This window comes from Gouania willdenowi, assembly GCF_900634775.1.
Source record: "Gouania willdenowi chromosome 24 unlocalized genomic scaffold, fGouWil2.1 scaffold_320_arrow_ctg1, whole genome shotgun sequence".
NCBI classification, from domain to species: Eukaryota; Metazoa; Chordata; class Actinopteri; order Blenniiformes; family Gobiesocidae; genus Gouania; species Gouania willdenowi.
Window position 1 is genome coordinate 604,231 of NW_021144848.1, and position 16,356 is coordinate 620,586.

Consider the following 16,356-nt stretch of genomic DNA (forward strand, 5'->3'; position numbering starts at 1 on the left):
GGGGGGGAAGCAGGCGAGGGTGGTGTGAAGCTAAGGTAAAGTTAAGGTGAAGCTCAGGCTAGGGAGACAAGAGAAGAAAAGAGAAGAGGCTTTGTGAACTGACTGCCAAAGTGATTTCTTTCTGTTAGTGAGTAGAATAAACCAGTACCTATTTATATAAGATGCTCTCTCTCTCTCTCTCTCTCTCTCTCTCTACATGTTTATATATATGTGTGTGTGTGTGTGTGTGTGTGCGTTTTAACAGATCTGTGAGGATTGGGTTGCACTGCAGTAAATATTCCCCTTTTTAAAGAGTGGCTGTCCTGCAGTGAACAGATTCTTATAAGAAATTAGCATTTATTTATTTATTATTGAAACTTAAACAACCACCTACTCTCTGTTTAATATTCTCTGCACTGAAAACAAACCTTTAACATGTGATGAAATGATCCACATCATGTTAAATTATTGATATTTATTGATTTATATTGTTATAAAGTCAGTTTCTTACTTGTTTATGCAAATTAAAAAAAAAACAACAAAGCCTAAAATACCACAAATGTAGCCTCATTGATCCAGTCTGTTAAAGACAGTCTAAACCAGGGGTTCTCAACTGGTCTCACCCTGGGACCCACATTTTGCCACTGTCATTATTTTTTTTTTTTTTTACAATTCAACCAACCAAATTTAGTTTTTCAAAACTAGCTGTTGAAAACACCCATATATACTCTTTTTAAAAAACATAAATCTATATATTCTCTTGTGCAACATGCATTTCACAGCATGCCTGTCAAAAAAAGGTTTCTATCAAAATAAAAGGCAATTCCATCATGAGAGACATTAAGTATTTATTTACTTTTGACCAGCTGTCCACGACCCACCCAGTACAGGTCCGCGACCCACCCAGTACAGGTCCGCGACCCACTTTTAGGTCCCGACCCACCAGTTGAGAATCTCTGGTCTAAACAGCACAAGTCATATTTTTTTCAAATCCAGCCGAGGTCACCTTAATGTGTGGTCCTGAATCTGATGCAAATCTGATTATTTACAATGTGACTCCTACTTCGTCATCATGCCAAAAATGCCATAATTCTGAGAAAAACAACAGCCATGAGCAGAGAGTGCAAGAACATCTGTCAGCGCGACACACAGTCCTACACTGGACGTCTCCATGTTTACTTCTGTAAACACTGCACGTGCCTGTTGCATGTGCGCATGTGCGTCACTCCAGGGTCGCATTCCGTCCATACTCCAAACTGAATGAAGAAGACCTAGGGTTAGGGTTACTTATAATATGTAATATGTAATTTATGAAAAAATCCAAATTGTGCATTAAAGCTGCAGTATGTAAGTTTTTTTTTTGGCATCATTTGGTCAAAAATTCATAATCATCTTTAATCATATTGTAATTCAAAGTGATCTGAGTGGACAGTGAATATCTCGCTCTTCTCCTGGCTCTGTAAGTCAAGTTTAGAAATCCAGAAGCGTGACGCTGGATGTCAGCCAATCAGAGACCTTTCTACAAACATGTGTGCTCCATGAACTGTATTGGACGTTACTATTGGCTGTTCACGTACCAAGTGCAATGGTGTAAGTTCCAGCAGAAGTAGCTATCACTGCATTAAACACAAGCAAATCGAGCGGAAAAAGGCAAAGGGAAAGGTTGTCACTGCCTTTAGCGCCAGCTGAGATCAGAGCCGACTGTGGGGCGGATTCACTAAAGGTTTAAGGGTATTAACCCACGTGTCACTCCACGCGCTAATAATGGGTACAAACCCCCGGGAATCAGGACTGCGCGTGTTCAGCGTGTCGCAATGTGCCCACAATCCATTTAGCGTGTTTCCCTCTGATGCATATGTAATGTTCACTGGTTATTATTTATATTCAAATGTATTAATCTCAGCAGTTAGAATATTTGATTCCTCTCCGATCCTCTTACAATTTAGGTCACATAAATCAATCATACCTTATAGTCCCCAGAGTCAAAGAAGAAGTTGGAAAACACTCATTTAAATATAAAGCTCTATTTGATTGGAACGTACTCACACGAGAAATCCTCTCTCTAACTTCTCTGCCTCTGTTTAAAAATGCTCTTGTTCACCATCTGCAGAACTCATGTCAGTGTTTTTGATCATTAGTTGTGTATGTACAGTATTTATATGTGTATGTTTCTATTTATGTGTGCATATATATACATATATATGTGTATAAATATAATATGATGAACTGCAGTCAAGTGTGTATGTGTGTGTATATTGTGTTTTGTTGTTTTTCCTTATGTATTTTGTAATTATTTGTTTGTTTTGCTGCATCTGTCATTTGTTGCAATCTTGAGGACCCCATCGATAATTAGATGATTCATCTCAAGAAGCTCATCCTCGAAAGAAATAAATGAAATATAGGTGGAAACGCAAATAAAGGAATTACGTCGGACGCAATGCGATTCATCAAATCTGGAACTGTTTGACGTGACTGTTTTCTGCGCCAAAAATAGTACGACCCACAGGAAGGTGCAAACTCACACACAGAGATCATCGATGCAGTAAATGTTGACACAAAACACAGCGGAGGTGGAAGAAAAAACGCTCCAGTTATCCTTTCTAGTATTAGAAAAAAATTAGAATAAAACAATAGACAATATCAACAACCACTGAAGAAGAACAGCCGAACATGAGGTGTGACGCGCTGTGGAGCAGAGGATGCTGTGCGTGGAGCTCCATGGACGTCGCTCTGGACGCTCCGCTCCAGTGAGCTCCTGTGTCTATGTTCCGTCTAGCGTTGATGGCAGGAGAGTCAGGCCAGAATCAGCTGATCAGCTGCGTAATTTAGTGTGCGTGACACAACGCTACTGAGGTGGTCAGACCTGCTGGATGATGCTCAGTAGATCATCTTTAAAAGGTGCTGATTGACTGATTGACAGACTTTGTTGCTGCAATAACGTAATTTAATGTTTGTGCAGTAGATAGAAAAGTCCACCTGCCTCCAATTTAAAATTCTTCAAATGTAATGTTGTGCTTCTGTGCACTCACCTCTCCACATTTAAACATTTATTTAAATAAGGCGGTCTCAACCACGTCTACACGCGCACCTATTAGAGCTGCAATGTTAGTGGATTCCCCACAGCAAGTGAGCAAACAGTGCCACCAAAGGATTTAGGGGTGCGCCTGGTTCACTTAGTGAATCTGCTGCTCAGGGCAGTAACTACAGAGTGATTCGTACATTCGTGTCACTGTCTCTAAAACACCAGAAAATTCTCCACTAACACAAGATAAAGTCCATACATTTGTCACTAGTCCCAATTGAGAAAAAAGTCGCTAAGAGCTTACATAACTTTCGGTTTTGGTTTTGAAACGGAGCAGAGAGAGGATTCTACATACTGCAGCTTTAAGACCTGCAGCGTGAACATATTGTTGCAGCTGCTACAGGCCACTTGTGCGCAGTGAGGGCTAACCCTAACCCTAACCAAAGGTAGATCTGAATTATTATTATTTAGTTTTATTTGTTATTTTGGGCCACATGGACAGACTTTCACACACGTACAAAAAACAAACAAACAAAAGAAACACTTTGTACCTTTAGGGGACAATTATTTAATAGCCAAAGGTTCCACTTAAAAACAAGCAAACATGTCACACTTCACTTTGTGGATTAAACAAGGAGTGGCTAACATCTGGCTTCCACTGGATGCGTAACTACCAGAGGTTTACTGTACTTACGTTTTAAAAGAAGTAAAGTAATTTATTACATTTCTACACCCGACCGTTACCAAGTAAAATACGTTTCAACGTACATTGTGAAACTACAAAAATGAAATGACCAGACCAGTGTAAATTTTGTTGACTAAATATTTTTGTCATTATTTTTGTCACAAATATATTTTTGCGAACGAAAACAAAACTAAAACTAAAAAAGAAGTCATTGATTGCGACTAAAACTATGACTAAATTGATTGACGAATAAAGGACGAGACAAAACTAGACTCTGATGAAAATCAGGGCGAGATGTAGCCTGGAATCCATCCTAATGTCTTTGTCTTATTCATACAGGTGATTAGTCTGGAAGCGCTCATCGTTTGAGTTCTGGTGACTGAGAGGGGCGGGACAAACACGTGCAGAGTAACCAAAACAAATGATCAGCGAACTTGACGACAATAGCTCGACTAGCGTAGTTCTTTTTCCCTAAACGGAGCCAGCAGATGAAAACAGCGTGTAGTACGGTACAGACTTATGGTTTTAAAGAGCACAGCTGTGATGGTCCTGTCCGTGTGGGCCGCCATGTTGGTTTTTATACTGCTTTGTTATTTATTTATTTATTTATTTATTTATTTATTTATTTATTTATTTATTTATTTATTTATTTATTATCTTTCAGACGAACAACAATTTAATACCATAATAACTAAAATAAACAATAATGCCAAGACACACCCCATACAATATATTTTGTCCAAAAAGGAGAAGAAAGAAGCAAAGACTTCCTGTTCGGCTCTCATTGGCTCGACCTGTCACTACCTGATCTTTTCACACAGCGGATCCTTTCAACGCATGCGTGAAACGTGTCTACATCGGTCGGCCTATTTTACGGCAATTTGTGTACTATTTAAAATCTATTTAAAAAGAATTTGAGTGAATTCCGATTAATTTTTGTTTTTATCTTTTTTTCTGTTTGGTTTTTGAGTTTATTATCTTTGATATTTGTTTTGTATAAATTGAGTTGGAAATTTATACTTATTGTGCATTTTTATTATTATGGGGGAAAGATACCATTTCAAACTTGACAGTCTGTGTTATTCAGTGCTGCTTTTGTATTGAAATAAAGACACAGTTGTGTTGAAATAAAGTTAAATTTATGTTTTATATATTACATATACACATAAATTACAGTAGGTTTAGCTTGTTTCCTATACCAGCGGTAAAAAATTGTCTAGTAAATCTGTTTTTATGATTTAGTCGACTAAAATTGCTTGGTATTTTAGTCGACTAAAATTAAAACTAAAACTAAAAAGAATTTTAGTCAAAAGACTAAAACTAAAACTAAATCAAAATGTATTGTCAAAATGAACACTGGACCAGACAACAATCAAAAGCATCACATCATAGCCGACCAATCAGATTAAACGTAATGTACGGCGCTAAAACAGTATAGAATGCTAGTTATTTTTTTAGTTTTAGAGTTCATAAATGTATCTATACTTAGAGCCTGGGAGTGTTTTGTTGTGAATTGAATTCATTGGTGTTATTTTATTTTATTTTTTAAATAATTTTACATTTTGACAAAGCTTTTATTTCCCACAGATGCCTTTGTGGAAAATAAATGAAGTTATTGAGTACTGAAATATTTTTTTCACATCTTCATGTCATCATACAACATATTGCACGTTCACACTTGTGTTTTTAATGCCTCTGAGTATATTTGGTTAGATAGAGAAGTGTATAGTATAGTCTATAGGGAGCCAGTGTATAGGGATGTAACCACACCATTGTGACATGGACAGATTATAGCTTTCAAAGCTAACGCGTTTCGCATTATCTTATTAACGCTGATTTTAACAAGCCTTAATCGCAATTAGCTTTTAGTTTTTCTAAGACTTCCGTGGTTTATCCGAGGTTCGTTCATACGTTGGAGGCTGATGCATTGTGGGATTTGAAGGCCTCACATGTCTGTTTTACTTTTGGCAAGCGCACGCTTTTGTTGTTGTTGTGGGAAAAATAAATAATCACGATTAACTCAGTAAAGTCTCGCAATTAATCCTGATTAAAGATGTTTGCCAGCACTAGTGTAAATACAACACAATGAAACAAAACAAAGATAAACAATGTACAAAAATATAAATAATGTAGAAAGACAATGACGATAAATGGTGAAACATTTTCAATAATAGAATCATTTTTTTGTAAACTTTGTAACAACAGACTCTTTTTATTGTTGGAAAATGAAGCAACACGTAGAGCTGTAAATCAGCGACAGAACCTTTCCAACCAGTCAGAGAATAGTCATGATTCGGCCCACAGTACAAATAGTTTCTCTTTGTTTAGTCTAACTCCTAAACTACAACTATTAAGCTCTTAAGTCGTTGTTTTTATCCTTCATAATGCAAACTGTCATGCGACGTCTTTCTTTGCAGACTTGACAGCTTTTAGTCAAAGGATTGACAGATTTCTTCCCAAAAGCTGCTCAGAGCTGTTCACAAACCTCAGCCGCAGCAGAATGCTAATAGGAGGTGCAGCAGCCGTGTCTCAGAGATTAGATGAAATATCTGTGTCCTGATCCAGCTTCTGCAGCTCGTCTCCTGCACACAACATTTCCAAACGCTGATCTAGACTCTTATCTCACGTCTGAGGATGTGCACAGTCCCACTGTCACATTAGAGCTCCAGTCCTCAAAAAGCAACAATTCCACGAATGCTGAACATAAGTTGGCACTCGCGGCTTTGAATCTCCATTAGTGTAAAAAAGCCTTCAATCATCATTATGTTAGTTGATCTTTAAAGGGATTATTAGTAGATCTATAGCTAACAAAACACACCATATTCATTGAGTTGCTTTTAAAAATGGGCTACTTTACAGTTTTAGAGCCCGTGTTCCTCCATCTTGAAATGATTGATGATGTCACACGGCCCCACTGCCTGTACACATCCTATTGTTTGTTATTGGAGTGAAACATTCAGCCTGATTTTTTGATCATTGAGCAGCTTTTTCAGTCAAAAAAGTTAAAGATGATGTAAATCTCTTTTGTTTACCGACAGAAATCTTTGACCACAGGGGGCGACAGTTCCAACTCTGAAGTTTCATAGTAAACAATGAAGCAGAGAAGAAGAGCTCGCCAAAGGAACCTATTGGCTGTGCTCAAATCACATACTAACATACTACTCATACTAAGTCTGACGTCAAAATGAGTATACAGTGTGTTCACATTAGGTAGTATGCAGAGACTGAGTAGGTGAGAAATACCAGGATGCATACTATATTTTTTAAAGTATGCACGGTCGGCACACGAGTCATACTCAACCATCCCATGATGCATTGCGAGCAGAATGTAAAATAGTCCTGCTAAAAATCAATCAACATCTCCTTTTCAAAACAAAAGCATCTCTAGTTTTTTAACGTTTTGTAAATAGGGCTCTTGTTTTGAAGTTTGGACAGTAGTTGCACAATGGACGGTCCCCAAAAATCTCCAAAACGTTGATATGAAATGTGTATACATGAGTTTTATGGATCAAATGAGCACATGTTGATATTCTACGGCCAAAGTACGTGACCCTGAAGTGAAGCGTGACACATTCCACGACATCTTTAGCTCTGCAACACTTAGAATTTCTAAATTCTCCTAAATGTCCGTGAGGAGGTTTTGTGCCCAACACCAGCTGTAGCGAAAAGGACACGTTTCGGATGCACACTTGGAAGCAGCGATCTTGTCATGCCAGACTGTTAGCTTAGCCGTTAGCGTCGGATGAGAGTACACTTCTGGGTCACGTACTTTGGCCAATCAGTAATGAAGAAAATGAATAAAGTTGTTGGTTTTCCGTGTTTTGTTTTCTGTACTAAAGCAAAAGAGCTTGAATTTGAAAAACAAGGCCTTTTCTGTTTTTTCATTTTGGTTTTGGAAACAAATATCAAATACTGAGTGTTTTTTTTTTCTTTCGTTTTTTATGTTTTTGTTACAAAATGAAAAACGAATGAACGAATGATACACGGATTATGTCGCCCCCTGTAGTCACAGATTTCTTGATTTTATTCTCTTTCGATAAACAAGAGAAGCTGCAAAATGATCTAAAAATCAGGCTGAATGTTTCACTCCAATAGAAAACAATGGGATGTTTACAGGCAGTGAGACCTTGTGACATCATCACATGATTTCAAGATGGAGGAACAGAGGCTCTAAAACTATAACGTAATTCCATTTTTTAAAAGCAAAAAAAAAAATAATAATAATAATAATAATCAAATATGGTGCATAATAATGTGTTTTTTTGGAGGATCCCTTTAATCATCAGGGTGGAACCATAACTGGGTTTGCACTGGGCCAACAAACGTTATCCTTACTAATATATCTATTAACAGTAGGGATGTAACGATTCACTCAACTCCCGATACGATTCGATTCACGATACTGGGTTCACGATACGATTCTCTCACGATTTATTTTACAAAATGGGACTGTAGACAAATTTTTTTTTTGGGAAAAAAACTAGAAATTACTGTATTATTTTCCTTTTATATTTCATTGTCAAAAGAATCCCTTGATAAACTATTCAAAACAATGCAATTTAACTAAGAATAAATCTTGAATGAAATAAATAAAGGAATAATAGAAATGAAAATGAAGCCTATTAATTTAAATTCTGGTTCTATAATAAACAATGCAAAACTGCATAATAGTTATTTTTCTTTTTAAAAGTGCAACTGAAAATGTATTTTGTGCCTTAACAATTGGACTTTAAAAAAAAAACCGTGATTGCACTGATTTACGCCATATTTGTTTGGACCAGCAGAGGGCGCTGGTAACCCAGTGGTCGGTTGGCATGCAGAAATTCTTGCAGTGAAGAAGAGAAGCTATGCTAGCAGACAGAGCTAATAGAAAAACGTGACTTTTACAGATATTCAAGTAATATTACAGATATTCTTTCGGTGCTAAAGGGGTAATGAATCATTTATTAACATATTTAAGAGTAGAAGGCGGCCAGAAAGAAACTATTAGCAGACTCCGCCCGCCGCCTACACTTGTGGATAGCGCCCTCTGCTGGTTAAAAAAGTACTGCGATTCAATTTTCAGAAAATCGATATCAACCGTGATACCTATGAATCGATTTTTAACTGCCTTACGATTAATCGTTACATCCCTAATTAACAGGAAACAGTATATAAGAGTATATGACTTTTGACCTTATGACCTCATAAATGCAGAGGTGAAGTACTCACATGACTGTAATTGACTTGCTTTTATGAGTATATTTATAAATCAATAATTTCAGTGGTACTTAAGTACATTTTAGAAGAAGTAAAGTAATTCATTACATTTGTACACCCAACTGTTACTGAGCAAATCATTATTTTTAGTTTTAAAATGATCAGCAGATATTGTAAAACTACAAAAAAATTAAATGACCAGACGACAATGAAATGCGTCACAAAATATAATTAAATGCCGGTTATGTTCTTAGTTTTAGAGTTAATATTTGTAGCTATACTTAAAGCCTGATAATTAGTTTTTATGTTGAATTGAATTCATTGGTGTTATTCAATTTTTAAAATAATTATACATTTTGACATTTTTTAAAAATTTTATTTCATACAGATGCCTTTGTGGAAGATGAATTAAGCTCCAATTGTTTAAGTTTATAGATGAGATGTTTACTGTATGCAAGGGAACCGTGGCGGTAGAAAGTAACTAGTAACTTTTACTTTGAGTAATATTTAACTGAGCTACATTTTACTTGTACTTGAGTGTTTTTTTTTTGTATGACTTACTTGTACTTGTACTTCAGAACAATTTCAATCAATAACAGTACTTCTACTGTATCAGTACTCTTTACATTTCTGATCACTTCCGGCAGCTGAGCTGACAGCAGCAAAAGAGCAGAGCGGAGCTCACAGAGGAATTTATTTACTAAACATGAACTTTTTCTTCTGAGAAATGATACGATACCTCAACATCAAACTCTATCATTTACCATCTGACTCTGGCTCTGAGGTAATCATCTACTGCTTTTTTATTTGCTGGCTCAACTGGAAAGCTAAGTAGCAAGCTAGCTAGCTACAAGTAGCAAGCTAACTAGCAGAAGAATGGCTCTTTCCACAACAGAATACAGCAGTCTCCTCCAAAAGATTACTGAACTGGAGACTACAGTGCGAGGAATACAAGTAAACATTGAGGTTAATGGACACTGTGGATATGATAATGATACGACTGTGCCGCTGTTTCAAAACAGCGGAGTGGATAAAGCTAACTCGCTACCAGCCCGTGCTAACAAAGCTATCAGGCCTAGGGAGGATCCTGTTCCCGTTGATAAGCCAACAGGTGTGAGTCCTCCCTGGAATACTCTGGGAGCTAAGCCTAAGAAAAAGTCATATCCACTTCAAAGGCTAACGGGCCGAGCAAAGCGCCCTGATATCAATAATGAGACGGACTGGCCTGCACTGGCTTCGCAGACTGCAGCCTCAACATCAACTCCCTTGTCTGCCCAGGCACAAAAGTGGACATCTGTTAAAGGCAGGAGTATCACCAAGTCACAAACCCAGTTTCATGTAGAACTGGGTAATCGATTCGCCCCACTGCTGAATGACCAAGGATCTGCTCTAATGAGGTCAACACACAACCTTCTGGAACTGCGAAGACTGAAAGTGCTTCAGGAAAACAAAAGCGACATGGTAGGCCAAAGCAACAACCTCACACACTGATAGTGGGAGACGTTTCTGTTAAAGATGCTCAGAAGATGTTTAGCAGCAACGTGAAAGTGATCTGCTTACCTAATGACACAGTATCAGACCTGGCTGACAAAATCTTGCATATTGTTGCAGATTACCCACATTTGAAAAATGTTGTGATTCATTTTGGGTTAAATGATTTAGCCAAGGAGGAGTCTGAGGTGTTAAAGCAGGATTTCACCCATCTGCTAAAAACTGTGAGCTGTATACAGCCTAAAGTGTTCATCAGTGGCCCGATACCTCCAGTCCGCAAAGGAGATCTGAAATTCTCAAGGATTTACTCTTTGAATAAATTTCTGTCTTCGGCTTGTGCTGCCCTTTCACTAAATTTTATAGAAAATTTTCCTATTTTTTGGGAACGTCGTCATCTTTTTAGAGCAGATGGACTGTGTCTAAACAAGGCTGGAGTAAAACTCTTCCCATCCAACTTGTTTTACTTCACCAGTCACACTGCTATCAGTTCTGATAAAGACAGAGGACAACATGTACCATCGGAGAACAAAACAACAAGGAAAGAACATGGAGTCAATGAGCTTCCAGCAAGAAATAAAAATCGCCAAAATGAAGAGGTCAACCCAACCCCCACATCTCAGGACCCACCTGCTTCACCCCAAAATTCACCTACTTCCACCTCATCCAGCTTCTCTCCTACCCCTGCCTTCTTGGATTTAACTGCCCAGATGAACGAGCTGGTTCTGGCTGGCACAAGACTGACACCCCACCCTTTACCCCACCATGGTCAATCTGCACCACCCATCCCTCCTCGACGATACCAGGCTCAGGATCACTCTTCTCCTCAGGCCAGCTGTGTTCAACTTAGAGCGACACAGGCCTGATGTGTGCTGGGTCCAGACTGCAATAGCTCTATTTTTAGGAACAACCAGAAAAAGTCAGGGCCCTATGGAGTTAATGCAGCTTCTTTAATTCCTGTGGTGACAGGTAACACAGGTAAAGTTGTGAAATTAAAGAAAAGCAAAAAGCTTTATAGAGATACAAATTTGACTCCTATAACATGTCATCCAAAAAGTCCACCAGTGTCTCCAGTAAAGTCTTTAAAATTAGCTCTTCTTAATGTTAGATCTCTTGTTAACAAGTCACTAATAATTAATGATTTTATTTTGACACATCACTTGGACTTTTTATTTCTTAATGAAACATGGTTGAATGATGGTATCAGTAATACTATTCTCAATGAAAGTGCACCACAAGACTTTATTTATTTAAATAAGTGTCGTACTTGCAGGAAAGGTGGTGGAGTTGCTGCCATTTTTAAATCAATATTTCAGTGCAAAGAAATAACATTTGGTGATTTTATCTCCTTTGAATATATGTCATTCTTACTGAAGGGTGATTCAAGAGTTCTGTTTTTAGTCGTTTATAGACCCCCAAAATATTCTGGAGAATTCATGGATGAGTTTGCTGAACTGCTGTCAGTTGTATGCACTGAATACAACTTTTTAATAATAACAGGTGACTTAAATATTCATGTAGACAATAACATGGACAATACTGCCAAAGAACTGTATGCTTTAATGGATACTTTTGGTCTTACACAACATGTGACTGGTCCGACACACACTCAAGGTCACACTTTGGATCTGGTTATCTCTAAAGGTGTTGATATCTCTGCTGTTGATGTAAAAGACTTAGCTCTATCTGATCATTTCTGTGTCTTTTTTGACCTAGAGACTGTAACATCTGTTCCCCCTAGTTATGTGTGTTTAAAGAAAAGGTACATAAATGAGAACACAAGTGCACAGTTTATGGAAGCCATAGCAATGACACCAACATTGAGTGCTGAGACAGTTGATGATCTTCTGGATGAGTATAATAGAAACGTCTGTAATGTCATAGATGTGGTGGCTCCAATCAAAACTAAGAGAAAACCAAACACACAGAAAACACCTTGGAGGAGGACTGAGATAATGCAGAATTTGAAATCTGACTGTAGAAGAGCTGAGCGTAAATGGAGATCAACAAAACTCCAAATTCATCTAGAACTGTACAAAATAAGTCTGCGAAAATTCAACGATGGCTTGTTCAAAGCAAGGCAGCAATACTTTTCTGAAATTATTGCCAAAAATGTCAACAACTCTCGCACGTTGTTTTCTGTAATTGAAAAGCTCACAACCCCCCCAGATCAGATAGCCCCTGAATTACTGTCAGCTGGAAAATGCAATGAATTTGCTGTATATTTCAATGAAAAAATACAATCAATAAGGTCAAACATCAGAACAAACCAGCAAAATCACAAAAAGCTTGAACAGCTTCAACCACTGAGGGATGAGTCAACTACAATGTTAGAGTTTATTACAGTGAACCCAAAAACAATAGAGGAGACTGTTCAGCAGCTGAATCCATCAACGTGTTGCCTTGACACAATACCCTCAAACTTCTTTAAAACTGTTGTAAAGTCAATTGTCACTGATTTGTGTCAGATAATTAACTGCTCATTCCAATCAGGCACCGTACCAAAATCCCTGAAAGTAGCTGCTGTGAAACCGCTGTTAAAAAAGAGAACACTGGATGCCTCTATACTGGCTAACTATAGACCAATCAGCAACCTTCCATTCATGGCCAAGATCATTGAGAAGGTGGTCTTCAACCAACTGAGTCAATTCTTAACATTCAACAAAATATTTGATAAATTTCAGTCAGGTTTTCGTTCTCATCACAGCACTGAAACTGCTCTTATCAAAGTGATCAATGACATAAGGTTGAACACTGATTCAGGAAAAGTATCTGTTCTCATTCTGTTGGATCTAAGTGCTGCATTTGACACTGTAGATCATACAATTTTGTTGCACAGATTGCAAACATGGGTTGGACTAAATGGAAAAGTAATGCAATGGTTTAAGTCATACTTGGAGGAGCAAAGTTATTTTGTAAGCATTGGAAACTTTGAATCTGACAGATTACCAATGTCCTGTGGGGTTCCTCAGGGATCTGTTCTTGGACACCCACCTTCTGTTTAACCTTTACATGCTTCCTTTAGGACAAATTTTACAGAACTGTAAGGTTGATTATCAGAGCTATGCAGATGACACACAACTATATCTATCACTGAACCCAGATGACCATGGTCCCATTGAGGTGTTGTGTGACTGTTTAGAAAAAGTAAACTGCTGGATGAGTGAAAACTTCCTTCAACTAAACCATGACAAGACGGAGGTGATTGTCTTTGGTAACAAGGAAAAGAGGACTGCTGTCAGCAAGTATCTTGAGTCTCGATCTTTAAAAGCTAAAGACCAAGTCAAAAACCTTGGTGTTCTGATTGACTCAGATCTTACATTCAGCAGTCAGATCAAATCTATCACAAAAACAGCCTTCTACCACCTAAAGAACATCTCCAGAGTGAAAGGTTTAATGACTCAGAAAGATCAGGAGAAACTGGTCCATGCTTTTATCTCCAGCAGACTGGACTATTGTAATGGTCTTCTGACAGGAATCCCCCAAAAGAGCATCAAACAGCTACAGCTGGTTCAGAACGCTGCAGCTCGGGTCTTAACCAGAACAAAGAGGTCAGAGCACATTACTCCAGTTTTAAAGTCTTTACACTGGCTCCCAGTCAGCCTCAGAATAGACTTTAAAGTTCTGCTGCTGGTGTATAAATCTGTGAATGGGTTTGGTCCAGAATACATCAGTGACATGTTAGTCAGGTATGAACCCAGCAGGTCTCTCAGATCTATGGACACAGGTCAGATAGTGGAGCCCAGAGTTCACAGTAAACATGGTGATGCTGCTTTTAGTTGTTATGCTGCAAAGAAGTGGAACAAACTGCAGCGGAGCTGAAGTCAGCATCCAATGTGAACATTTTTAAATCAAAGTCAAAGGCACTTTTTTTCTCTACTGCATATGATTGAGAGAGAGATTTTTTGTCATGTTGTTGATGTAATGATGATTTTACTGATGATTTTAATTGATTTTACTGATGATTTTAAATGTTCTTATTGATTTAAATGTTCTTATTGATTTTAAACAATTGAATGTTTTATCATGTAAAGCACATTGAGTTGCCTTGAGTATGAAATGCGCTATATAAATAAATTTGCCTTGCCTTGCCTTGCCTTACATCTGTGCATGAATGCAACTGTTTAGTAATACTGTGTAAATAATTACACATTCTTTAACGTTAATGTCCTGCAGGGGGTGACATACAAACAGAGAATGACAGAAGTGCAGCTGTAGTATGAAGCTGTGTTCTAGATGCAGTTATGCAGACAGCACTGAGCCAAGCACGTGCACGTGCACGTGTGTCCATCTGTTCATGTGCGTGAAGTGATGGTGTGAAGCTGGGCTGTGAAGGCAGCAGCTGTGATGAGCGTTCTCACCAAGGCCTTCCACTGATCCTCCTGCTCTACACACAGAACCAGAACAACCACCTGCATGGACGCTCCATGACCTCTGACCTCTGACCTCGGCTCTATTCATCCACTCATGTCTGTCCCTGGCCTTGACTGCATGATTTAGCTCACACTCTGTTCACTGCCAACAGGAATACGGTTCATGTGCATTAAGAAGGAGAAATAAACCAAGTTTGATTTCGAATGCAGATTAATTTCTTCACTTCACTGAGACAGCACCAGTTTACATCGCCTTTAACATTCTATGGGAGAATGTATGAAGAGATACATGTATGTTGCAAAATGGGAGCGCTTGTAGAACATGATGTGTGCTTGTGTCTAAAAAATCCACACACATGAAATTCATTTCATGTCACAAATGAAAAAATTGAAAGCAGTTAACTTCAAATGTTTTATCAACAATTATTTGATTATTTTGATTATTTTGACATGGACCACACCGGCATCAGAAGGCTGTTTACCGTTGTCTAGATCAATAGTTCTCAACTGGTGGGTCGGGACCCAAAAGTGGGTCGCGGACCTGTACTGGTCGGGTCGCGGACAGCTGGTCAAAAATAAATAAATGCTTAATGTCTCTCATGTTGGACTTGTATTTTATTTTGAAAGAAACTTTTCTTTCGACAGGCATGCTGTGAAATGCATGTCGCACAGGAAAATATATAGATTATATATGTGTGTTTTCAACAGCTATTTTTGAAAAACAAAATTTTGTCGGTTGAATTCTAAAAAAAAAAATGTCCTTGGCAAAATGTGGGTCCCAGGGTGAGACCAGTTGAGAAAGTCTGGTCTAGATAATATCACAAAAATTATTAGGAAACAAAATATTACACCAGTGTTTCTCTAATGGGGGTACGTGTACCCCTAGGGGTACGCAATGGCACTACAGGGGTAACTTGAGAGAAAGTGGGAAATTAAAAAATGAATGAATTAAAAACATGGGGTTTTACATTGTTTATAGTATAATAGTATTATTGATGATGTAAATGATATTGATTAGAACATGAACTAAAAATACAAAGGTCCGTGTTCGTCCCACACCATGCAGAAAATGACCGTAAAGGATAAAAACGATTAGTTAGATTTGTTAAAATGTATGTTATCACTTTATTCTATCATTATGCTCTATAGTTGGTTTTTTTTCTGAGCAAATATTGCAGTCAGACAACGGGGGTGAGCACCACTTTTCTACACTAGTGTCAAAGCTTTGACAATTTTTATCTATACAGTGTATACATACACATCAAACATAACATATACAGTATACAGTATGTACACACATACATACATATGTACTGTATATACACACACATACATAGTAATACTATTTTACTATTTAATATACACCACTATACAAGTTTTCATCATATATTCAGTTGACTACATTTTTAAAGTGACAATAACTAAACTATGATAATTTACAAAATACAAAAAACAAAACAATTTTTTTTTTTAATATTTTTGTCAATGAATAGAAAAGGAACTATAATTTCATCACATGGAACAAAATATAATTACTAATGTGGTCATGTGGTGTTGTGCATTGGTTACGTCAACTCTTCCAAACAATAATACTATCCATTGATGATACT

The 16,356-nt window shown here is 37.6% G+C and overlaps 1 protein-coding gene across 1 annotated transcript in view; it reads left to right on the forward strand.

Moving 5' to 3' along the window:
- Positions 1-16,356, forward strand: part of LOC114458199 (leucine-rich repeat and fibronectin type-III domain-containing protein 2-like) — a 66,397-nt gene that overhangs the window by 32,241 nt on the left and 17,800 nt on the right. The window lies entirely within an intron of this gene.